Source organism: Echinops telfairi, unplaced genomic scaffold (genome assembly GCF_000313985.2).
Source record: "Echinops telfairi isolate 266 unplaced genomic scaffold, ASM31398v2 ScPeMD7_7424;HRSCAF=8462, whole genome shotgun sequence".
NCBI classification, from domain to species: Eukaryota; Metazoa; Chordata; class Mammalia; order Afrosoricida; family Tenrecidae; genus Echinops; species Echinops telfairi.
Genome location: NW_022111324.1, coordinates 67,852,754 through 67,880,189, shown reverse-complemented (window position 1 = coordinate 67,880,189; position 27,436 = coordinate 67,852,754).

Below are 27,436 nucleotides of genomic sequence, written 5' to 3'. Positions count from 1 at the left end.
ATATATATATATATATATATATATGATGTTCTAGGAGTCCTAAGTGGCACGAATGTGTATGTACTCAACTAATAATAAAGATTGATGGTTCATACCCTCTCAGAGACACTCATCGTGAAAGACAAGTGTGCCAATCTCTTTCTGAAGGTGCAACCTTACCACTTTCAAAAATATTTGTTATTTGCATAAAAGTTTATAAAGCAAACTCATTTTTGAATCAACAACTCATACACATGTTGTTTCATGGCACTGAGTGCAACCCCCCTTCTGTAAAATCAGACTTACTAACTCTTCCTGTTTCCTATGTATATTCATCTTTCCTATTCCTTCCTTTGTATGAACTTTATCCCTATATGAATGCCACCCTTTTGATCTCTTATGATTGATTGTCCTAAGGAGTGCTTACCTTCTTGGTTTTAATATTTGCCTTAACAATTTGTCTATTAGTTGACTGAAAGTTGAGCCATAGGGTGACTTCAATTCTAGTTTTGAAAGGTGTCTAAAAGGCCATAGTTTCAGAGGTTCCACCAGTCTATATTAGATCAAAATGATATATCAGATTAAAAATTGGTACTCAGTTTTGTTCCAGGTTTTTATTCTACTTTATAAAGGACTTACTATGATCCTTTTCATAATGCTCAGTAGGAGTAACCGAACATCATTCAGTTCTTTAATTCTCAGTATCTTTAAGGCTGCTGTTCATGTGTTCCATTAATCTTTTGAAAGAATTGTTTCCATGTCTCTTTTTCTTTCTTCACTTTGCTTCAGATGGGGGGCATCAATAGTTGAACCTTGGGTGACTGCTCACAAACTTTTTCAACCCCTGTGATACCACCATACCATGATGCAGAATACTGCCTTTGTGGTGTTGGTTATACCAATTAAATTTGCTGTCTTTTGATAGTATTGTTTTGATCCCCTAAATTTAGCAAATCTCTTTCAGGTGTTGGATTATGGATAAGAAAATTTCTTATCTTTGCTCCATCATATGCTACATTATGTACATGGATGTATTTGCAACCTGTATGTATATAAATATGCTGTCAGACTTATACATATTCATGGGTATAGTCCCATTTGATCTCCCATACCCAGTCATAGATAAATTATGCTCCCCGCCCAACTTGCCCCTATTTTTTCTTTGATGGTCTTTAATATGGCATGAAATATAGATCTTGTTTCATTTTCTGTGAAGGGATGGATATCCAGTTTTCCAACAGCATTTGTTCAAGAGAATATTCTATATAATTGGTTTCAGCTTTTTGGCCCAGGTCCATAGGAGCCTGGACTTACTGGCTTTCAATTTGTTCCAATGGTGTATGTGTCTATCTTGCACCAATACTGAGCTGTTGGGTAGTAGGTTTTCAGGTTAGGCAGTATGAGATCTCTTACTGCATTCTTTATTAGTGCTTTGCTTATCCTGGGTCGCTTTACTTTGTAAATAAAATTGGTGATTCATTTTACCATCTCTTTTTTTTTTTTTACATAAACAAAAATGAAAGTAGCAATTTATCTTTCTTCCTTTAAAGGCCCTTCCTCAGAAGACTGCACCCACTCTTCACAGTTAGGTTCCAATGGCCAGGTTGTTATGTGAAAATCAGATTTGTGAGAGTGGAGGCTTGCTTCCGACCACAGAATGGAGGATGATTACATTGTTGCACGAATGCCAGATTTCATCATGACAGAATGGCCAAACCACAGAGCATCAAGTTGACATACACAGCCTTAACTGTCTCCACTAGCGTTACTCACACCTCACTCCTCAGTATTGCTATTACCAGGCCTAAGTTGTTAATGCCCAGAATAGCCTGATAGATTTTTTTTTATCTGTTATAAATGCAAAGTGTTTGTTGAGACAGTGAGGAGGATTCGATGAGAGTGTGAGCCTTTAACACTGGGCCTCATTTCTGGCACAATCTCGAGCTCAGAAACAGACAGCTAGCTGCCCTATGATTGCATTGATTACACTTTTCCAACTCAGCCATCTCTCTGCTACTCTCCTCTCTCAATCTCCTCCACAGGCTCAGAAGTGCAGTTCCTAGAATATGAGGCCTTGGCTGCTAGCCTCATCTGATCCTTCTCAGAGTGCTTCCCTGAGGATGGGTCTGAGTTGGAGCAGGTCCTCACCCAACTGACCATGGCCAATGCCCAATTCTGGAAGGGCTCCAGTGAGATCCCAGCTGGCCAGGCTTGAGGAAGCTTGCTATGTCCTTCCACTCCAGCAAACCACGGCTTTTGCTTTAGTCATATATTTGGAGAGGCTGGGAGGAGGGGCAGGAGCTGGGACTTTGGTGCTACCTCGAGGCAGGAGGGTGGTGGTACACTAAGCCCTTCCATGAGTCAGCACTGCCCACATACCAAGTGCTTCCTTTCCCAGTCGCATTTGTCCCTTGCTGTCAGCCAGGGAGTGAGCAAGACAGGGTGGGGTGGGGGTGGGGGTGGGGGTGAACTCCTTATCCTGGTTTCCAAAAAACTGAAATGGAATTCTGTGAAATGACTTGTCTACATCCTACAGGTGGTAGGCAGAGTCTGGCCTTAAAACCTCACCAAATCCAGTGCTCTTCATGTATTACTTTTTGAGTTAGTTAAGGTTTATTATGCCAACCTGGCCAATAAATACATGTGGGGTTCATTGAAGGGTGGAGAGATAAATGGCTTGGTGAGCCTCGCCTTTCTAGTTCTAGAGTCTCTTGCTTTGTGATGTTCAGACCAGGATGCAGCTGCCTTAGCCAGTTCCCTGCTTTGGTTGGCAAGGCTCACTTCCTGCAAGACATCCTCAAGGAGAAGCCACATGGACCTACCCCGATGCAGCCCTGGGTGCTGGAGCAGCCGTGTGGAGACCCCTGCCAGTGCTGAGATGCTTCCACGTTCACTGACTCAGTTTTCCTCATTGCATGTGTTTTGTGAGATGGAGGAGGACTTTGTGGATTGGTGTCAGACATATGGGTTAATGTTGGACTTGTGGGCTTGGACAGCACTGGGTTGGGATGTTTTCTTGATGTGCACTCACCCTTTATATAAAACTCTTTTTTATAAGTGAGTTTCTGTGGATTTGTTTCTCTAATGTACCCAGACTAACACACTTTTATAACCAAAAAAACCCAAAAAACATTAGAAGCAAACATCGTCTTAAAACGGGTGTGGGTCTCCCTTGCCTCCTGTCTTCTCATCTGCTCCTGTGAGGGCACAAACCCCAAACCAAACCAGCTGACTTGCAATGATTTCCAGCTGACAGCCAATCCACGTGTGGGTCTGTAGCACTTTCATGGCTGTGTCCTTTCTGAAGCAGACTGCCAGCACTTTCTTCTGAGGGCCCCTGGGTGGGTTAGAACCACCAACCTGGCGGGCCAGTAGCTGTATGCTTAACCCTTGAGCCACCCAGGGACTCAGGAGCTTCGAGTCTTAGCTTCCCGTTTACCATTGGTTTTCTTTTTGGGAATCCGTTCAAATAATTGATACGCTAAGAGTCACAGACGTGGACATAGTGCAGTCTTTATAGTCCTCCTTTGGCAGCTCTGGCATTTAAAAAATATTCCAGGAGCACCCTGTCTCCCAAAGAACTGCTTGACTTCGTCAGAATTCTAGGAGTCCATCTCTGCACTGCCCCTGAATCCTTGTGCTTCACTCCTCTGCGCCTGGACCTGGGGAGTGAGGTAGAAAGAAGGGATGGGGCCACGCCTTCCCTAGGGTGAAGGAACCACGGAGATAAAGAGAAGGCGTTCTGGCCCTAACCGCCGGGTGCCAGGTGCATCCAGTAGGCCCCCACTCCTAGTGGGCCCGAGTACACAGAAGCAAACACCACCGGGCCCTGCGCCAGTCTCACACTGGTCATGTCAATCCACCTGGTCGAAGCATGCCCTTCCTTCTTCACTGTCCTCCTTTAGGAAGCACGATGCGGTATCTTGCCAGGAGATGAAGCCCTCCGCCTCAGGTAACCAACCAGCCCAGGTCTCCGGATGGATGCAGGAGCCTGCGGGCCCTGCTGCCACTCAGGATGCTGAGCCTGCGGGCCCTGCTGCCACTCAGGATGCTGAGCCAGACGCCCGGAACGGTCGGAGGGCGCTTCTGCCTGCAAGGAGCAAAGAAACTCAGGATGACTTGGGCGACAAGGGGGCCTGGCCATACGCGCAGAGACGCACCAAGGCCCGCCAGGAAGTTCACAGCGGAAGCTGCGTCCTCACGCTGAAGGCGCCCGGGAGGGATTGGCTGTTGCTCGGAGGCAGGGGGCGGGGCTGGTTGGTGGAACTTTTTTTTTTTTTTCATAGTCTAGAGCTTTTATTTTTCTTGATTCGATCATAAGTCTTTTAGGGTACATAAAGACACTAATACATGAATCCTAAAACTAACAAATGATGTAACTGTAGCATATTAATAATATTCGGATACCTATTAGGTATCAGAAGGATGTGCAAGATATCTTCAAAAAGATAAGCGTTGTATGAGCCCCCAATAAAATGATTAAAAAAAAAAAGACTTAGTCACAGAAACCCTTTGTAGGGTTGCTATGAATTGGAATCAACTTGATGGCACTCTATACTTTTATATTTATATCAATATTATCTTTGGGTAATATTGACATTACCCAATGTTCCAGTCCTTGAACATGACACATTCTTCTATTTAAATTTTTTTCAATAATGTGTTGTAGCTTTCTTTTTATAAGAGTTTTGTATCTCTGATCTGCTTTATTCTTTAGTACTTTATTTTTTGGGTGGCTATCGTAAATGGTATTGTTTCCCAGGCTTCCTTTTCAGAGCACTCTTTGTGGAGAGGAATCCAACTGATTCATATATTTTTATCTTGTACCTGGACACAACCGAATCATTCTATTCCTGCCAGTAGTTTTCTTGTTGAATCTATCAGATTTTCCATGTATAAGGTCATATTATCTACAAATAGAGGTCGTTTTAGCTCTTTGCAAATTTAGCAGCTTTTATTTCCCTTTCTTGCTTTATTTCTCTAGCCAGCATTTTGAATACAATATTGATTAGAAGTGGAAATAAATAGCATCCTGGTCTAGTTGTTCTTTTTCAGTCTCTTTCTTGAGAATACTCACAATGTTGAAGTTTACTTTTGTGTAAATCCCTTGATTATGCTGAGGAATTTCCCTTCCATTTCTATTTTGTTAAGGGTTTTTAACAGAAATAGATGTTGCATTTTGTGAGTCTTTTTGTGATTTTTTTCCATTGAATGGTATGGTCATGTGATTATTTTCCTTTGTTAAATTTATGTGGTAAATTACATTTTTCTAATTATTTTTTTTTCTAATGTTGAACTACTCTTTCATACCTGGTAGGAGTTCCACTTGGTCATGATGGGGTTTTTGTTTCAGTTTTTATGTGTTGTACAATTCTATTTCTTTGAATTTTGTCAGCAGGTTTTGTGTTCACAAGGGGTATGATCAGTTTATTTTAATGATATAGTTGTCTAATTTGGTATCAGAGCTATGCTTGCTTAATAGTTTGACTGGGAATATTTGATGCTTTTCTATTATCTAATCTGAGATTGCTCGATGCTCTTCTATGATCTGGATTGCTTGGGTAGAATTGGTGTCAACTCTTCTAGGAATGCTTTGTAGAATTTATGAGTAAAGTCTTCTGGGCTTGAGCTTTTTGTTGTTGTGATTGGGAGTTTTATTTAATTTGGTTTTTGATGTGTTTGATTTCTTCTTTTGTTATGAGTATGATGTGTTCACACTTTTCTACTTCAGACTGTTATTTTGGGTAGGCTCTATGGTTCTAAAAATCCTTCCATTTATTCTATGTTTATAAATTATTTAGAGTACAATTCTTCATAGTAATAATTTATTTCTTAATTTTTGTTTATTCTGTTATGTTGTCATATATACATGGGGTTTCCATGAGTCAGAAGTCATTTGGTGGCAACTGGCTTGGTTTGGTTTTTGGTATTTACTGTACAAATAAATGCATCTGATTAAACTGCTGACCATGCAGATCACAGCCCAACACATAATTACAGCATCACGAGGGTTCCTTGAATGTCATACGTATGTTTAATAGATAGTTACCAAGATAAATCTATCTAGGCTGGAATCCCCCGTAATGTCTTTTTTTTTTTTTTTTTTAATTAACTATCAATGTTTGCACAATGGTTGAAAGTGCGGCTTTGGGGTCTGACAGGTCACAATTTGAAACAAGATCTCACTTAATGATTTTTATACTTGCTAAGCACCCAAGTAGGAATAAATAAACTAAGGTGTGAAATTTTCATCATGTTAGGAGGGAACTTTAAACATTTTGTGGAAAAATTAAATAGAAGACCATTAAATAGAAGTTCAATAGTAACTTTAAATAAAATTAAATAGAATTATTTTCATGAACATTGTGAAGACTCTTCATATAAATTATCTACGTCATGTGTTTAATGTGAGGATTATGTTAAAAATGTACGTAATTCATTCATGACTTATTTCCAGAGCACATGATGATTATGGTATAAGTGATTATGTATAACAATTCTTTTGATAAGCAAATAATTACACAATCAAAATGATAGTTATACTAACATCACGGTTCCTTCAGTTTCTCACTTTACATGTTTAATGTATTTTTTATTCTGATTCCTAAACCAATGACTATAGTATTTGTTTGATTCATAGTAAAGCTCAGAAGTTCATTCTGAACCATAATGATATGATGTGAGGCAGAGCAGCACTCCCTGTTTATTTATGTTTCTTAATTAGACTCCCTCCTTGAGTCTCTGTCTCCAAGCACAAGTAAAATGTTATGAGTTTCTCTAACACACCAAACAATTCAATGTCCCAAACAACTATAGAATCTTAAGCTGATGAAATGATTAAGAAAGAGGAAAATTCCAGAGGTGGCCAGGTAATATCTAAATGAAAGAGATTTTCAAAAATGCTCATATAGGCAGACAGGTAGGAAATCTATATATCAATCCTTGTGCCCAAAGTGCTGGCCAAGATGCCTTCCTTTGAAAACATCAGTTTTTCAGTGTTTACGCAACTCTGGGCTTTTAGTTACTCCTCACACATAGTTGTTGCAGTATCTCGGAGTTTTCTTTCTGTCCATCAAAATAAGCAACTACTTCTTTCCATAGCAATACTATTTCCCTTATGAAAATGAATGCCTCTTTTCTCCAAACTCTCTTTATTTTACTTGCAAGATTTTCATAGCATGTGCCATAAACTACTGCCATAGGCATAGCCACTGGTTGCTCACCTGTGGATTCGACGAACTGCAGATTGAATATGGTAGGAGAAAAAAAAGCACAATTAAGTATTGTCAAAGATAGAGGGTAAATTCTATTTACATAGCATTCTATTAGGTAATATAAATAATTTAGAAATGGTTAAAAGTATACAAGATGATGTGTATACTTTTCAAATATAAGTTATTTTCAAATATAACAGTATATTGAATAAGTAACTGGAGCACTCTTGAAATTTTGTATCAATGTGGGTTCAGGAACAAATTCTCCATGGGTGCTGAAGGACAATTTTATTTACATGTTCATCCTCTCTCCACATTTCTCATGAGGCCCAGGTGTATTATATATATGAGCTTTGATGACCTAGGGGGTTAAACATGGACTGAAAACCTCAACATGAGCAATAGTTCAAACCTACCAGCTGCACTATGGGAGAAAGATGAGGCTTTCTGCTCCCATACAGAGTACAGTCTGTGAGTCAAAATCAACTTGATGACTGGCCTTTTTTAGTTTTAAATGTATGTATCTATGTGGTAGTTACATAATCTGGTGTCAATTTGAGAATGGAAGTGAAGGGGTGTTGTCTAGCCTGTCAAAAATTGGGCAGCCAATGAGGGCTCTGTATGGGCAGGGCCTTCTGAGAATTCTAGGAAATCCGTGATTTCCTCCTTGGTGGCAGGAGAGACTCTCTCTCTCTCTCTCTTCTCACTCCCTGAGATGATGCTCTACTGACAAGAGCTGACAAGACACTATCTCTCTCTCTGTGCACTTCCTGCGAGACATCCCTGAGCAGAACCCACAGGGACCTACCCTGATGCAGCCCTGGGAACTGAAGAAATCATGCAGAGACTCCTGCCAGTGCTGAGATGCTTACACTGCCACTAGATTCAGAGACTTTCTACCCACTGGTCTCTGATCATCCTGCATTCTGCGCCATTGCATGTGTTTCGTGAGTCAGAAAAGGACTTTATAGATTGATATCAGACATATGGGCTAATATTGGACATATGGACTTGATGTGGACTGTGCTGGGATGTTTTCTCAATATTTGGCTGCTCTTGTATATAAACCTCTTTCTTATACAGATATGAGTTTCTATGGATTTGTTTCTCTAGTCTACCCAAACTAACACAATCTATATGTGCATGCCCAAGGCACATACCCTGTTTACCTGAAAATAAGGCACCCCGAAGCTACCGTAACTCTGGACTCTGGACAGTAGTGGTGGGCGCTGCCGCGCAGTTCACTGTTGGCCACAGCGCAGCCGGAGCAGACAGAAAGTGCAAGGTCTCTTTTAATAAAACAATAAACAATAAATATGTACCATATTCTTCTTCATGGAAAAATAAGACATCCCCTGAAAATAAGACCTAGTGCATCTTTGGGAGCAAAAATTAATATAAGACACTGTCTTATTTTCGGGGAAACAGAGTGCTTGCATATAACCATTTCAGTGACTATTAGAAAAAAGAAATGGTGCTGTAAGGAGATGAACAACCAAAAAAAATCAGAAAATGGAGTCGTTGAACTAAAACAAACTTGTTGACATGACCATTTCAGGAGGTAGTGTATCAGAAAGAAACAATGCTACTGAAGGAAGAAGTGCAAGCTTCACTGAAAGCCTTAGTCAAAAAGACAGCTCTAGGAATTGATGGAATACTAATTGAAGTATTTCAACAAGCTGAGGAAGAACTGGAAGCAATTACTGGTCTATGCCAAGACATTTGAAAGACAGCTAGTTGGCCATCCGAAGAGAAGAGTGCCATATTTGTCCCCATTCCAAAAAAGGTGACCCAATGAATACTAGTTATAGACCAATGATCATTGATATCACATGCAAGTAAAATTTTGCTACAGATCACTCACCGATAGGTGCAGCAGTACATTGATAGGGAATTACCAGTGGTCCAGGTCAGAATCATAAGATAATGTGGAATGTGGGATATCATTGCTGATGTCCGATGGATGCTGACTGAAAGCAGACAATACCAGAAGGTTGTGTTTTATTGACAATGTCAAGGAATTTGTATGAATTATAGTTTTGAGAAAACTGGGAATTCCTGTCTGGGAACACTTTATTGTGCTCATGAGAAACTTGTACATAGCTCAAGCAGCAATTATGTGAACAAACAAACAAACAAACAAGGGAATATTTAATGGTTTAAAATCAGGAAAGGTGTGTATCAGGGTTGTATCCAGTGGTAGGATTCAGGCAGTTCCCAATGGTTTGGCAGAACTGATACCTAATTTTTGGTTGATTTTGGAGAATAGGTTGTTAAGATGTCACTTGCAATTAGGGTTCTCTCTAAGGTGGGCAATAAAGTGGAAATTAAAAATTTACATTCCTTCCTCATTGTTAATGTTCATCTGAGCAGTAGCATAGTTTAAGCATCATAGTAATGTTCATTCCAAACATAGATATAAAAAATTAGATGGAACAATGTAATATTTATGATTTTTTCATAAAAGTCTAGTTATTTTTGATGAAATATAATCTTATTCCTTATGTTAGTTCAGTAAACAAACATATAATGTAAGGAGAAAAAGTGCCAATCACAGGGTGACCCACTCATTCCTTTTAGTTTTGTATTATGCCCCAAATTCCCACGAAGAATCAGCAGTCAATTATACAATTCCTGCAAGTGTCCAAAGAGCAAAAAATATTGTCAGGACAATTTCCGTAAGTTCAACAGAAGGGGAAAGGGACTTTTCAAAGATGAACAGAAAATGCTCAGAGAAGAGAAGTCGCTTGTTTCTCACACATGAGATACAATGACAATTGTCTAATTGGCCTACCTCTAAAGGAATAGGATCTTACTCCTACAGTGAAAATATGATTAAGTATAAATGATGCAGCTAATGATGATGCTTGGATTAAAGCAAATATTACAGATGAGTATGCCAATCAAGAAACAATATGGAAAAAAATAATGGTTTTATTGGCAGGTATTTTTTTTCATTAATGTTTTTAGACTCCCTTTTATAAGATAATCTAGTATCTCTTTGATTTCTCTTATTTAAGTATTAATTTTATTAAATAATAAACTACCTTTCTATATATAATTTTTTAATACTTAAAATGGTCATTAGGGTTGTTAAGTTACTTGAATATCATCACTGGTTATATCCTCTCACCATACCTATTCAATCTTCATGGATTACATGAGGATCAATGCAGCATCAGGATTAGAGGAAGGCTTCTTAACAACCTGTTATATGTAGATAGCACAACCTTCCTTGGTGAGAGTAAGGAAGACTTTAAGCACTTGCTGATGAATATAAAGACTGCAGCCTTCAGTATAGATTACAACTCAATGTAACAAAGACTGAAATATTCACAAGTAGGCAAATAGCATTATGATAAATGGAGAAAAGTTTGAGATTGTCACAAATTTCATCTTGTTTGGATCCACAATCAATGCACATGGAAGTAGCAGCCAAGAGATAAAATGATGCATTGCATTGGGTAAATCTGCTGTACAAGGCTCTTTACAGATATGTTGATATGCAGAGAGGTTACTTTGAGGACTAAGGTGAGCCTGACCCAAGCCATGCATGGTATCTTTCAATCATCTCATCTGTGTGTGAAAGCTGGACATTGAATAAGGAAGACGGAAGAAGAATCAATCTATTTGAATTGTGGTGCTGATGATGAGTACTGAAAGTACTATATACACTGTCAAAAGAACAAACAATCTGTTTGGATGAAGTATAGCTAGAATGTTCTATAGAGGCAAGGATGGCAAGATTTCATCTCATTTTTTTTCCAGTGCTGTCAGGAGAGACCAGTCCCTGGAGAAAGGCATCATGCCTGGTAAAGGGGAGGAGCAGAGAAAAAGAGGAATCCCTTCAACAAGACAGATTGACACAGTGCCTACAACAATGGGCAAAGCATACGAACAATCATGAAGATGGTTGCAGACCAGGCAGTGTTTTGTTTTGATGAGTCTAGTGCTGTGTGTTAGAACTGACTCAACATCACCTAACAACAACATTACAAACATAGTTGTCTTTAAAACATTTCAAATTATTCAGCATCTTAGAAAACGTACTTTATAATAAATAGATTATTGCTCACTACACTCTATACTCTCTTGATCAAATAACATTTCATTCTGAATATTTACTTTTGAAAAAAACTACATTGTGACAGATACTGTTTATTGGCTAAACCTTTTACTATTTCTATTTCCTTTCCTTCTTCCATTTATAAAACCTGCTTATCTGCCTTTATGGGCTTCCTTGCTGGTAAGTATAGCTTTCTGATACAAATCCACTGGCCATTCAATTTCTTGATACAAAGATAGCTGCTGTTGGCTCCGTTGGTCATAGACCATTGCATGACATTCTAGCAACTCTGTCTTACCCTTTTGTTACCATAGTTTTCATGTTAAGAGTGGTGAGTAGGCAAAACAAGATCTGGGTTTATGGTGACATTGTTAAACTATTAAATATACATCAGTGGTCACTTTTTCCAAATTTCATGGTATAATAGAAAGTTAACCTCCTGCAATTTGATTATTTGTCTTCGAGTTATATTTAATGATGCTTGAACTAAGTGTACTTCTACCTGCTAGACGTTATTGTTGTGCAGTGCTGTGGAGTTGGTTCTGATCTATACTATCCCCAAGTACAACAAAGAAAACACCGCCCATCCTGTATCACCTTCAGAGTCATTGTTGTGATTGAACCCATTGTTGCAGTCACTGTGTTCAATCATCTTATTGCTCCTCTATTCACCATCCATGATATGCTCCTCCGAGACCTTGATCACATGTTCAAAATAAGGAAATCTTGCCCTCTGCATTTCTATGGGAAATTCTGGCTGTAGTTCTTCCAAGATAAATGTCTTTGTTCTTCTGCGGTTCATGGTATATTTGTGATATTCTTTCCCAACAGCACAATTCAAAGGCATCAGTTTCTCTAGTCTTCCTTATCCTCCAGCTTTCAGATGCATACGAAGCAACTGAAAATACCCAAATACCCTGACTTGGGTCAGGTTCCTTTTTGCCTTCAATCTGACTTCTTCTCTCTTGTATATTTAAGAGACCTTTGCAGAAGATTTGCCTGCGCAGATAAAAGAAGATATTTTGTCTTACAGTGTTACCATTATGCATATAACTCTAATCATAGTAACTCAAGTAGTTCATAATTAAAGGTTTAGTAGAATCCCAAATGCAAAAGCAAATGTCAATCATTCCATTCACTCACTGAAGGTTGTTTTTATGTATATAACATCTGTGTGTGTGTGTATATATATATACATATATAAACATATATAAATTATATTTATATATATATTTGCCCCATTAATGATTTTAACTTTATTTGTCCATTTACTGTTTGAGCATAAAAGATCTTCTTAGGTTATTTCCCTCCCTCATTTTGGAAGAGGCCTTATACCTTGTTACCATTCTAATACATGAGCCACCTAATGGAAGAAAATTATGATTTGTATGAGAAAGAATGAAAATAAAAATCAGACCCCACTTAAGGAAGGAAACTGGGACCTAGTCAAAATAGTCAGAGATGAAAGCTTAGCAAATGTGCACATTTTAAAAGCTGCCTGGAATTCTGACTGATGGGATATTCTGGAAGGAGGCTTAAGCAAATAAGTGTGCTCAGGAACACTGAAGTTGTTTCATGCTGTGGCTGTTTTAATCTTTGAGCATGAACTGGTAGTTATTTTCATAGGGAGTGGGGATTGAAGTAAATGGAGGGACTTCTGAGGACTCTGTGGAGTGATATGAGAGTTTATTGTCACACCACAAGATTTCAGGGCTGACCATCTCTTCTGTCCACTGCAAATTCTAACACATACTCCAGCTTCAATGTGTTCTAACAGTCTGGGTCTGCTGCCTGTGGCTCGGAAATATGTAAAAGTGCATTAGATGTGTAGAGACAAACTTTGTTGTTGAGACAATTAAGGGAGGTATATATAGAACGCATTTTTTAGATATACTTTAAAATGTATGTTTCTATAGATAATTGTAAAATATGTGAAGTTAATTAGCCAACCAACCAACACAACACAGCACAAAGTGCGCGTGCACACACATACACACACACACACACACACACACACACACACACACGATCAAAGCTGCTGTGGTTGCAACCCCAAGAGTAAAATTACGTTATAGAGTTTTAGGGCCATAAAAACAGAAACACAGGCCTTTCTTCTACAGAGGCACTGCATAGATTTGAATGGTCAACCTTTAGATTAATGTGTGGGGCAGATCACTTGCCCCACACCGAGACATTTTAAATGAGTTAAAGCAAAGCCTTCTGTTACTGAGGAACAGTTATGAAGCATATGGAGGGATATGTTTTTTAAAATCAGTTCTTTCAATTTTATTGTTCTTGTGCCCATTATGCACTTTTGGATTTTTTATTAGTAGTGAAGTCAAGACATCTGAGCCTCTCCTGTCTTTTGAGGATAGCCAGGCCTTCAGGAAGCTAAAGTTATGAAACTTTATCCAGCTCCCAGCTCCTTGTTGGTATTGTAGATACCATCTCCAAAAGTCGACTCCTAGACAAGTCTCTTCAAATGTTAATGTCCTGAACACTGAAAGCACTGGGTGGGCTTATCCTTTCAGAGCCTTCTTTGCAGGTGTGTCCTATACCCATTTAAAGATTCAAATTAATGGCTAAAGACAATGAGCTTAAAATCTCTCTATGGTCATACTTCCTAATAATCATTTCTACCAATCATTATAATAATGGCAATAGGCAGAAGATATCAGCATAAACCTTGTAGAGTCAGATCCTAAACAGTCACATTTAATCCTTTCTAAATTATCTCATTCATAAGCAATATGGCCTTAGGTCTCTGCATCAAGTCAGAGGTGAAACCTTCTGTCAGTCATTTTGATTAAGCAGCATGAGGAGAAGTTCAAGGGAATATTTTGCCTCCTATGCTCAAGAATCATATTTATCACATTCATTTTTGCCATTTTAGACAGGAAAAACCGAAGGCAATATCTAAGACTCAAAATGTTCACTTGCCATGTTCTTTCCATAAAACTACCCAGGAAACTGCATGGCCATAGCTGACCTCCAGCTAGTCAAAGAAGAAAACCTGAAATAAGAGGTCAGACAAGTCTCCAAACTCCATCTTCATGATTTGTTTCTCTAGTACCCCACTCCCAAGGTACCAAAATGTTAGTCCAGGTTGATGAGAGAAACAAATCCAGAGACTCTTAAATGTGTGTAAGAGAGAGCTTTATATCAAAGAGCAATTGTATATTTAGAAACTATCGCAGCTCAGTCTCGATCAAGGCCATAAGTCTGATATTAGCTCATATGTCTGATTCTAGTCTATAAATTCCTCCTCAAACTCATGCAGCACATGCAACAATGCCAAATACAGGAAGATCCCAGGTCAGTGGGTGAGAAGTCTTGTGGATCCAGTGGTGGTGGAAGCACCTCAAAGCTGGGATGGGTCTCCAAGTGGCTCCTCCAACTCTCTGAATATGACAATAGGAGGAAAGTGAAGCAGAGAGGAAGTGTGTGGCCCACCTCCAGAGAGAAAGAGAGGAAGTTCCCAGAATCCTCATTAAAAGGCCACACCCACAGGGAGGCATCATCAGGCTGTTGGCCTAATAGACAGGAGGGGTCTAGCCTACATCGCTTCAATCTTAATATCCTCAATTATAGAACTACCACAGGTGGCTTATATAAATACCACAGTTGCAATCTATACTGAAGGCTGCAGTTCTTGATCTTTATCAGCAAGTGCTTCAAGTCCTCCGCGTTTTTTAGCAAGCAAAGTTGCTTTGTCAGCATATTTCAAGTTGTTAATAAATCTTCCTCCAATCCTCTTCATGTAATCTAGCTTCTCTGATGATTTGTTCAGCATACTAATTGAATAAATATGGTAAGAGGATAGAACCCTGACACACACCCTTCCTGATTTTAAACCATGCTGTATTTCCTTGTTCCATTTGAACTATTGGCTCTTGATCCATGTACAAGCTCTGCATGAACACAATGAAGCATTCTGGAATTCCCATTTATCTCAAGATAATTCCCATGATCTCTAGTGTGTTATGATTCACACAGTTGAATGTCTCATATAGTCAATAAAACACAAGTGTTCTGGTGTTCTCTGCTTTCAGCCAAGATCCATCCGCCATCAGCAATGATATCCTTCTATATCTGGCCTGAACCTCTGGCAACTCCCTGTCAATGTACTGCTGCAACCATAGTTGGATGATCTTCAGCAAAATTTTATTCCATGTGATATCAATAATATTGTTATATAATTTGAGCATTCTGTTGGGTCGATCACCTTTATTTGGTCTGAGTACAAATATGGACCTCTTCCAGTCAGTAGGCCAAGTAGCTGTCTTCCAAATGTCTTAGCATAGATTAGATTAGTAAGTGCTTCCAGTGCTTGATCGGCTTGTTGAAACATGTCAATTAGTATTCCACTAATTACTGAAGGCTTGTTTTTTGACTAAAACATTCAGGGCAGCTTAAATTTCTCCCTTCAGTACCATTAACTCTTGTTCATATGCTACCTTCAGAAATGGTGTAATGTCAAGTACTTCTTTTTTTTAAATCATTTTATTAGGGGCTCATACAACTCTTATCACAATTCATACATACATCAATTGTATAAAGCGCATTTGTACATTCATTGCCCTCATCATTCTCAAAACATTTCCTCTCCACTTAAGCCCCCGGCATTAGGTCCTCATTTTCCCCCTCCCTCCCTATTCCCCCCTCCCTCATGAGCCCTTGATAATTTATAAATTATTATTTTGTCATATCTTACCCTGTCCGACGTCCCAGGGAGGAGGTCACATATAGTTCCTTGTAATCGGTTCCCTCTTTCCAACCCACTCTCCCTCTATGCTCCCAGTATCGCCACTCACACCACTGGTCCTGAAGGGATCATCCACCCTGGATTCCCTGTGTTTCCAATTCCTATCTGTACCAGTGTACATCCTCTGGTCTAGCCAGACTTGCAAGGTAGAATTCGTATCATGATAGTGGGGGCGGGAGGAAGTACTTCTTTTTGGTACAGTGACTGTGTATTTTGTGTATTCTTTTCGTCTTCTTTTGATGCTTCCTTCATCAATCAGCTTTTTGTGCCCATAGACTTTCAATATTGCAACTTAAAACTTGAATTTTTCTTTGATTCTTTTAGTTTAAAATTAGTCGAGCATCTTCTTCCTTTTTAGTTTTCTAATTATAGGTCTTTGCACATTCCGTTACAGTATTTGGCTTTGTCTTCACAAGCTGTCCTTTGAAATTTCTATTCAGCTCTTTGATTTCATTTCTTCCATTTGCTTTAGCTACTATATAATTAATTGATTAATACAAGTTTGAGTTTCTTCTGACATCTTTTCTTTCTTTCATGTCTTTTTAATGACCTTTTTCTTTCTTCATGAATGATGGCCTTGATGTCATCACACAGATCTTTGGTTCTTCTTTAGTATTAAATACATCAACTCTGTTTTTGAGATATTTTTGAAATTCAGATGTGCTAGAGTCAAGGTAGTATTTTGGCCTGGTGTGCTTGATTTAATTTTCTTCAGCTTTTACTTGAACTTGCATATGAGCAATTGATGATGTGGTCCAGTGTCAGTGTCTGTCCTGGTTTTAGCTGCTGATTTTGAATTTCATTGTCTTTTCCTAAAAAAATGTAGTCAATTTGATTTCTGTATATTCCATCTAGAGAAGCCCATGTATATACCTGTTTTTTGTATTGTTGAAAAAGCTATTCACTCAGAATAAGTGTTTAGCCTTGCAAAATTCTACCATGTGATCTCAAACTTCATTACTTTCATCAATGCCATATTTTCCAACTACTTTTCCTTCCTCAGGGTTTCCAACTTTTGCATTGCAATCCCCAATAATTATCCATACGTTGATCCATTTCTGACTGAAGATGTTCATAAATTCTTTGATTTCATCCTCACTAACTTTTGTTAAATTTATAAATTTGAATAATAGTTGGGTTCACTGGATTTCCTTGAAAGTGGTTAGATAAAATCCCACCACAGACAGATTTATACTTTATAATTGCTATATCATTCCCCTTGATTGTGTTATTCTTGGCATAGTAAAGAACATGATTTTCTGATCGATAATGGCCAGTATCAGTCCATTTCAGCTCACTAATGCCTAGGATATAGATCTTTATGTGTTCCATCTAATTTTGACAACTTCCATTTTTCTTAGATTCATACTTCACATATACCAAGTTCTGATCATTAGCAGATTTTGCCAGCAGTTTCTCTTTACTTTCTGTTGTGCTCCATCAGCAAATGAAGATCCTGAGGGCTCCACCCCCACTGGCTTTAATCCACTCTAATCACATGAGGGACTCCACTAGGAGAAGAGAAGCCCTCCGCAGTCACATTTTGAGTGCCCTCTGGCAGGAGGGACTTCTCCTTAGGCACTGTCTCTGACAATGTCCTGCTTCCATCCACTAGGCCATCAGCATGTGGTCATGTTTTGAAGATGCGCATAAGATTTTTAGGGGCTCCTTCTTCTGAAGCAGGTAGCCAAGTCTTTCTTCATTGTCTGTTCTTAATCCTGAAACTTGTTTAATTTGGGTGACCCTGCTGACATTTGAAATATCATTTACATAATTTTTGGCATCACAACACACAGGCCTCCACAATATGACAAAGTGACAGACAAGTGGAGGTAGCCCCTGGTAGCCTGGGTGAAATGAAATGTGTCTGTAATGACTAGGCTGGTGTTGTTTGCTGCCAAGTCACTTTTGACTCATAGCCACCCTCCAGGGATACTCTATGACAGAGAAGAACTTTTCTGCAGTGTTTCTTATCTGTAATTCCAATGAGATGGCACTGTAGAGGCATGGTGGTAAAGTGCCTTGCTGCTGATGGAACCATTAGTAGTTTAGACCCTGTAGTTGCTCTGCAAAAGAAAGAGGTGATCGTGTACCTCCATGAGATTCCAGCTTGGAAACCTTGTGAGGCAGTTCTAGCCTTTCCTATAGAGTCCCTTTGTATCATAATTGACTGAATAGCCATGAGTTTTTCAATCTTTATGAGAACAGATCACCAGGCCTTGTGCATCACGGAGCAACTGGTGACTTTGGACCACCAATCTTTCCTCTGTAACCAAGATTGTAATCAGTGTGCCATCAAGGCTCCATAGTGAGGAATGAGGAAAATTCCTACGTTCCTGAGAAGACTCCTAATTGTCCCACTCCCTAATTTTTAGACACTGAGGGTATCCTTTTTCCCAAAGTTATATATGACATAGAGAACATCTTATTTCCTTTTTATCTCCTCAGTGAAGGTGAAGGATATTAAAAATAATAATTTCATCCTGAGGTTTATTAGTTTCAAAGTGAATTGCTCTGTGGTTTTCATATTTGGTGGGCATATGATAAGAGAGCATGCCTTCTGAGTTTAAACTTACCTCTGTTCTTTGACATCACATTTAAGGGGAATGGCATGGCGTTCATGGCTAGAAAGGATCTTGCTTAAACCATCATGAAGTACAATGCTGCCCATAATTGGATTATATCTCTCTGCCTTCAAGGAAACCCAATCAATACAATTATTATTCAACTTTATACACCAACCACAGAAGTTAGTGAAGAATAAATTTAAGAATTTTATGAAGAATTTCAGTTGGAAACTGGTCAAACATGCAATCAAGATGCATCAATAGTTATTGGAATGCAAAAGTTGGAAACAATAAGGAAGGAGTAGTAATAGGAAACTTTGGACTTGTCGATAGAAGTGAAGCTGGAGATCACATGATAGAATTTTGCAACGCCAATCACTTGTTCATAGCAAATACCTTTTTTTTCCATAGCATAAAAGAAGACTGTACACATGGACTTCCACAATGGTGCACATAGAAATCAAATTGACTATGTCTGTAGGAAAAGACAGCTCAATATCAGCTGCTGAAACCAGACGGGAGGCTGACAGAGGAAAAGACCATCAATTGCCCATATGTAAGTGCAGGATAAAGCAGAAGAACATCAGCACAAATCTACAGGAGCCAAAATATGACCTTGAGCCTATCCCACCTGTTTAAGAACATTTCAAGAACAGTTTTACAGGTTGAACACTAATGACAGAAGACCTGCTGAGCTATGGGATGATGCCAACACCGTCATTCATGAAGAAACCAAACATCATTAAAAGGACAGGAGAGGAAGAAAAGAAAACAAGTGGATGTCAGAAGAAACTGAAACATGGTATCGATCATGCTCTTTGGAGGCAAGTATGGCAAGACTTCACCTTACATAGCTTGGAAAAGAATACTGAAAGTACCATGAACTGCTCAGAGGACAACCCAATTTGAATTCAAAGAAGTATGGCCAGAATGCTCTATGGAGGTAAGGATGGTGAGACTTATTCTGGCATACTTTGGACAGGTTGTCAGGAGAGACCGGTTCCTGGAGAAGTCCTCATATTCAGTGAAAAGGAGGGGCGATGAAAAGGGAAATCCCTCCATGGGGTGGATTGACACTTGCTGCATCAATGGGCTCAGGCATAGGAACAATTGTGAGGATGGTGCAAGACCAGGCTGTTTTCCTCTGCGGTGCATCGGTATGCTATGAGTTGGAGTCAACTCGGTGGCATCTAACAACATAACAACAACACTATAACCTTCGAATGTCACTTGTAAAATGGGTGTATTATGATTTGGAGGTGGACTATGGGAAGTTAAAGATGCACATTTTAAACTCTATATCAACTTCTAAAATAAAACAAGTGATCGGTTTCCCGTCACCCTCCTTCCCCTTCCCATCCCGGTATTGCTACTCTCATTATTGGTCCTGAGGGGGCTATCTGTCCTGGATTCCCTGTGTTGCAAGCTCTTATCGGTACCCATGTACATGCTCTGGTCTAGTTGGAGTTGTAAGGTAGAACTGGGATCATGATAGGTGTGTGGGGGGGAGTGGGGAGAGGAAACATTAAAGAGCTAGAGGAAAGTTGCATGCCTCATCAGTGCTATACTGGGCCCTGGATGGCTCCTCTCTTCCTTGTGACCCTTCTGTAAGGGGAAGTCCAATTGTCTACAGATGGGCTTTGGTTCTCCATGCTGTACTCCCCCTCATTCACATTGATATGATTTTTTGTTCTGGGTCTTTGATGCCCGATACCTGATCCCATTGACACCTCATGATCACACAGGCTGGTGTGCTTCTTCCAAACGACAACACTCTTAAAGCACCTAATACAGAACTTAAAAATACATGTAATAAACCTGGCAGTACATAAAAGAAAAAAAATGGACAAATTTATAAATATTGTTGAATTTTTAGTTTGCAGCCCAACATGTAAGCACTATACCACTGGGGATCCTCCATCAATATCTAAAATATTGAAATATTGAAAATAATATGAAAAATCTTGGGAAAATATGAGTATAATGAATATTAAATCTATTCCTATAATAATGTAAATTCACAGAGATTGCTACATCTCATCTTTTGGGTACATTCTTGAGTGAGTGGCAAAATGACATTGTGTGCTATAGGTCTATCCATTGTCTTTGTAACTTCCAATAACTGGGTGGGAGCATGCAAACAAGGTGTAGAAAATTCAACCTTGGAGACTGGTCAGTTTTGCTCTTCCATTGGGTATAAGGTGAACAAGTTCAGAAGCAGGAACAGAAAATGTCATCACCACAAAAATGAAGATCCATGAAAGCTGCTCACGTCAGAGATCCCTTCAAGAAATAGAAGCTTGAGACAGGATGGGGGGTTTCCAGCCAGAGGAACTAGGAATGAGAATTGCCTTTGGGTAGGAGGCTGACTTGCGGATTTCTTTGGGGCATTTACTAGCATAAAGGAGCATGCTAATACTTCTCCAAGAAGGGGAGAGAGGCCAAGAGAAGCCCAGAGAGAAATGTGCCCTATCCCATGTGTTATAAGAGGCACCGTGGACAAATTAATTGTATCCTTATGTTTGGTTATCCTGACTTGGAACCTGATAACTTCTCTAATCAATACCATAATCATGAGTATCATTGCAATGGATTACCGAGTCCAGCAAAGGCATATACATTGAAGGGATTGATAATGTCAGAGTTAGATGAAAGTAGATGGATGGCGGAGGCAAGTCTCACCTCTCTCTCATAGGAATCATCCTTGGGCAGATGTGAGTGGAGGCTCTTTCCCCCTTGTGTAACTTGAGGAGGTCAGACAGACATGGAAAAGGAAAGAAAAAAAAATTCTCACTGACAAAGGTTATTTCAGAAGAAATATGTGTTTCTTTTAAAATCTTGAAAGTTCTTTTCACCTTAACAACCCTCATCTCATTTTCTTGCAAGACATAGACTACCTCGTTTACCTTCACAAATATCTTCCCAAAAGAAATACATGGCTTTAATTTATCAAATCGATCATTAAATGAGATAGTTCAAAAACAATATTAAAGAAGAAGCAAAATATTTGTGAGCATTTTCCTTTGAAGCACCATCTCACTTGAAGGAAAAGATTCAAGGAATTATTCTTAATTGTATTATTCAGTATAGATTTGTAAACTGTTTCACCAATATTTTCAGCAACTACGTGTTGCTAATGAAAAGTAGAATAAGCTGCTAAAACGTGGTGATAGTTGAAATGATGTTGTTCTTGCACAATTTGTGTTTGGCCTGTTACCTACACTATAGATAATAATATTGAAAATTGAACTATTTTCCTGTTTTATATTTTTCAAGAATTCCAAGTATCAGCATCCTTTTAGTACTCTGTCAAGATTTTGAAAATTATGATTTCTCTAAAATTTCCCCCTGTATATCTTTAATTTGTGAGCAGAAACTCTAAATTTTCATATACGATAATAAAATTTAAATTTCAGAACAGGTGGTGAGATGGGCTCTCCTACCTCCGGCTCCCAAGCCAGAGAGGAGGCCTGGCCGTGGCTTTATGACAGTACACCAGTTGTCTAAGGCTGTTGAGCCCCTGTCTGAGATGCCAGCAGGCTACCAAAAGTTCCCTGGAGACAAACTTAGTCTGAGGCCACCTCTAGAGGAGTTGCTTGGGCTATAGCTTAGGTACAGCCAAGGGTGAAACCTTTCCCCAGAGACCAGCCACTGGATTAGCAAGTTTCATAACACAAAAACTATTGCCTTATCTTTGGAAATCCAGAAGGAACCATAAAAATAATTTTTTTTATTTGCTTTCCTAAGCCCTTGCTTACCTCGAGCCTCATCTTTTCTTTTCTATCTGTAGGTCAAGTGTCACCCTCACCAAAATATGTTTCCACCACCTAAACCAAACACACTCACCAAGATGGACTTCCTGGACCAGGTTGGAACTTGTTCTATTTTGCTACTCAGGATGGAAACTTTGGCTGCCCAGGGAATTTGAGAACCTTTGACCACAGCACTCTGGTAGAAAAGAGACAGGTTTATCTTGGCCCAACAGACAGGGCTGCCAAAAAGGTGCGCAAAAGACCAGTGCCCAGGGACACCAAGGTGATAGGCAGTAGTACCTTCTCTGGGGCTCTCTGCCATAGGGGCAGGGCGTCCAATAGAGAGGGCTTCCCCCTATCGAACTTCCTACCTGTATTGAGGGATGCCCTAAGGGCAAACTAGTAACTTTAAAGAGGGGTAGGTACTGGATCCTATTGTTTATACACCAGGATATGACTAAGGAAGTGGGGCTTTTCTCTCTACCCCCCAGTTTCTTGTATGCTTTCTCTCTTTTCTCTGCTGCTCTTAAATCATGAGACAAAATCAGCCTCACCACAGCATCCCTCACTGACCCATAGTGCTACGCGGGGGACAATACTCGAGACACAGTGTGGGAAGTGTGCCTGATCCGACCCCACCACACTGGGCATGCAGCAGAGTAGCAAGGGGAGCAGAGCAATGAAGTCCCTGAGGAATGTTAAAAATAGACTTTTGGGTTTGGGCATGGCACCCCATCAGACTCAACTGGAAAACACTCATAAAGGTCAACAAACAGACCTGGAACTATCCATCGGCTTTTCTTTTTGTTGTTGTTTTTTGTTTTCTTTTGTTGTTTTGTTTTTGTGTTTATTATTGGTTTTGCACATCTATCTAGATAAGAGAGGCAGAATAAACAATCTGGGGGAGAAAATAGTGGGACTGATGGTTCTGGGGGAACACTGGAGAGGTGGAGGTGGAGGTAAGGAAGGGGGGTGTGTGCCAAAAAACCCAAGGACAAGTGATCTAAAATCGATGGCAGGGAGGGCATAGGATGCCTGATGGGGCTTGATCAAGGGCCATGTAGCTGAGAGGAATTACTGAAAACCAAATGAAGGTCGAACATGATAGTGGGTCAAAAAGAAACTAAAAGGAAATAGAGGAAGGAACTATGAGACAAAGGACATTTATAGAGGCCTAAATACAGGCAGGTACATATGTAAATATATTTATATATAATGATAGGGAAATAGATCTATGTACATATGTTAAGTATTAAGGTAGCAGATGGACATTGTGCCTCTACTGAAGTACTCCCTAAATGCAAGAACACTTTGTTCTAATAACCTGGCATTTTGTGATACTCACCTTCCTAACATGATGCCTGAAGACAAAATGAGTGCATAAGCACATGTGATGAAGAAAGCTGACGGTGCCTGGTTATCAAAAGATATTGTCTGGGGTCTTAAAGGCTTGAAGATAAACAAGTGGTCATCTAGTCGAGAAGCAACAAAGCCCATATGGAATAAGCACACCAGCCTTTGTGATCATGAGGTATCGATAGGATCAGGTATTAGGCATCAAAGACCCAGACAAAAATCATATCATTGTGAGTGAGGGGGAGTGTGGAGTGGAGACCCAAATCCCATCTGTAGACTATTGGACATCCCCTTGGGGGGAAGATGAGCCAGTCAGGGGGAAGTATAGCACCGATGAAACATATAGCTTTCCTCTGGTTCTTTAATGCTTCCTTCCGATCATGACCCTAATTCTACCTTACAAATCTGGCTAGACCAGATTATGTATATGGGTACAGATAAGATCTGGAAACACATGGAATACAGGACAGATAAACTCCTCCGGACTAATATAGAGAATAGGCATACCAGGAGGTAAGGGGAAGTTGCAGGGAGAAAAGAGGAACCAATCACAATGATGTAATATAACCCCCTCCCAGGGGGACGAATAACAGAAAAGTAGGTGAGGGGAGACAGTGGTCAGTGTAACACATGAAAAAACAATAATGATTTATAAATTATCTAGGGTTCATGAGGGAGGGTAGGTGGGAAAGGGGAGAAATGAGCTGATCCTAAGGACTCAAGTAGAAAGAAAATATTTTGAAAATGATGATGGTAACATATGTAAAAATGTGCTTGACACAATGGATGCATGTTTGTATTGTGATAAGAGTTGTAAGAGCTCTAATAAAATGATTCCTTAAAAGGAGCTGTGAGAGCCCCCAATAAAATTATTTTAAAAGATTCTTAAGAGTAAAAAACAAAACAGAAAAATGAGATCAGTATCACACAAAACTCAGACTGACTCCTTTAGATTGTATCCTTAAGAACTAGACTGTACTGTGTCTCCAGTTAGATTCTCTGAGAAATAAAATCTGGTTTTTTGTAATACCACTTGGCCTCAATACCCCTTGGAGAGCAGAGAGCGCTCTTTAGAATACAGTGCCATTTTGCTGTTGACTCTTCTCTGCCCCCAGAAGGGAAGTGTCCCTGGGCCCCACCTGTGCCGGTTTTTATGCTTTTGCAGGACCACCCAGACACTTGTTCCGGCTGCTCCCTGAGTGCCCACCTCAGCCCACAACAACGTTATCTGCCATTCCCTTCTGTGAAACGGAAGTAGAGCTGGAAAACATGGAAGTTACCCCCAAACCTCCTCCCTATGAGGGTCCCATGCCAGAAAAGGTTAAAAGCCCCACGGGCTTCCCCTAGAGCCTAACCGTCATCCATAGAAGAGCCTTGCTTGGTGCCCCCCTTTACAGGACGTGGAGAGAGGCAATGGCCAAGAGGTCCAGGTTCATGTCCCATTTAGCATGGAAGACCTAAAAATGTGTAAAAATTAGCTAGACACCTTCACAGGAGACTCTGGTCAGTATGTCCACGAGTTGTTGGCCATCTTGGATATGCTCTGGAAAGACTGAGTGACTCCTGGCGTACACTTGCTCTCCTGATGAAAGAGGCAGAATATTTGATGTGGCTCATCATCAGGCCAACAATATGAGGGTCACCAAGTGCTAATTAGCCCCTGGGGTGCATCTGGGATGGAATTACCAACTAGGCCAGGTTGGCAATGCTGGTCCAGCAGACTTGCCTCATTGGAGGAATGAAGGGAATTCAGATAAAGCCAGTGAACTATTCTAAGCCAGCAGAGCTAACCCAGACTCACAAAAAACAAAACAAAACAAAACAAAAAAAACAGCCAATTTCCAAAACCTCGAGGCTGTAATCAAGTTCTCTAACTTAGACCCTGAGTCACTTCAGGGAAGGATAGTTTTAAATACCGATTTCATCATCAGTCTTTGCAACATATTAGTTGAAAACTCCAGAGGAAAGTTCTGGGGCCCACTATATGCAAATGAACTGCTTACCCTGTTCACCTCAGTCTTTAGCTATAGTGATGTTGAGGAGGAGAGAAAGGAGTGCCATAAGGAACAGCTAGTGTGGCATCAGCCACCTTGTCAAAAGAAACTGGCACTAGCTAACCTTGAAAACCCTGCTTCCTGGGTGGATAAGCCAGGACGTTGGAGCCAAGAGTACTGCCAGCTCCGTGGAGACCCAGCAGGCCCAGGGAGAGCGGTGAAAGGTCCTCTTACTTGCCTTAAGCACAGGACTCTGGGACACATGGCAAAAGAATGCCCCTCTGTGGTCCTGAGGTCCATGAAGGAGAGTGAGCAGCCCTGGCTCCCCTCAACCAGCAGGAAATTGACTTCTGGGAAACACCATTTATTTCCTTCTTGACATGGGAGCTACCTATTGGACATTAAGATCTTATGCAGGCTGCCTTACCTCCAAGCAGCACATGTTTGTTGGGATGGATTGCTAGCCTCTGAAGAGGTACCTCACTCTCGTCCTGCCTTGCAGGTGGAGAAAGATTTTTTTTCACACGACTCTCAGTGGTTCCAGAGGTTCCTTCATCCTTACTAGGCCAATATTTGCAGGCCTGAGTGGAGGCCTTTTCCAGGGGACTCCTGTGTTCTCCCTGATGGTTGTGCAGCAGGTGCACCTCCCACCTGAGTTGAGAGATGTTGACCTGAAGGTCCGGGTTGACAATGTGCTGGGAATAGTCCATGTGCCCTTGTTAGCGATTACTTAAAAAATTGGATGATACCAAAAAAGGAAACCAGTAACGATGTCTCTTAACGGGATTTTAGTCTTCCAGGAACTTTGGTTAATCATGTAATAACAGACCTTGTTCATTAACATCATTTGATCTGTTTGTCCCCAAACCACTCCACTGATGCCTGTTAGTAGTTTTCTGTGGAACTGTGTGGTACCAGAGACAGTCTGCCCCCATATCACAACAGGGAAAGACTGTCTTATGTTTCCTAATGGCTGTGGTCAGAGTTGTGACCATTGTAGCCCTCATTCTGATATGAATCAGGGCGGGGTCCTCTGGTAGATGGATGGAAGTATTGTGGATCACTGATATATATGGGATGGATTCATACAGGTTTTGGGGCTGCAAGAGCCTAACGTCATTGCTGCATCTGTGAAAGGGACCTACACCCCAAAACTTCAGTAAGAAAGCTTGCGATCCACTCTACCTTCCCATAAATATCCCCACCCTAAAGAATCACACCCCTCACTGGAGCAGTGGTACAGGCTTGGATTTAATATCAATGGTCATGTTCCAATAGGCTATTCCTATATTCAGCTGACCAGCCCCAAGCCATCAAATCCCCCTCCCAATAGAGTGCCCACCCTTGCATCCCACTTTCCACTAGTTCCATATGACTCTAAAGTGATCGCCATCACAGAGATCACAGATTTCAAGCAGACTCTAACCATTGAAACCGGTTTCTAAGATGCTAACATGTGGTTAAAATGATTCAAGTTCTCTGTGAGGGGTGCCAACAAATCTCACTGCTACATCTGCACATTGGGTCAGCCGGAATCTCAAATAGTGTCATTTCCTTGTAGTTGGCAATCCATCCTGGTGATATTGAACTACTTGATCGCCTCATCCCAAGACCCCACAGCAGGGAAGAATCCACTCTCCCTAACTCTGCCAATATTATTTCCAGAAGTCAAGAAGCTGATCTTACTAGTGCTCAGACTCTCAACCTTCATTTATGAGAGCCTCTTTCTCTTGCCTTTCCCAA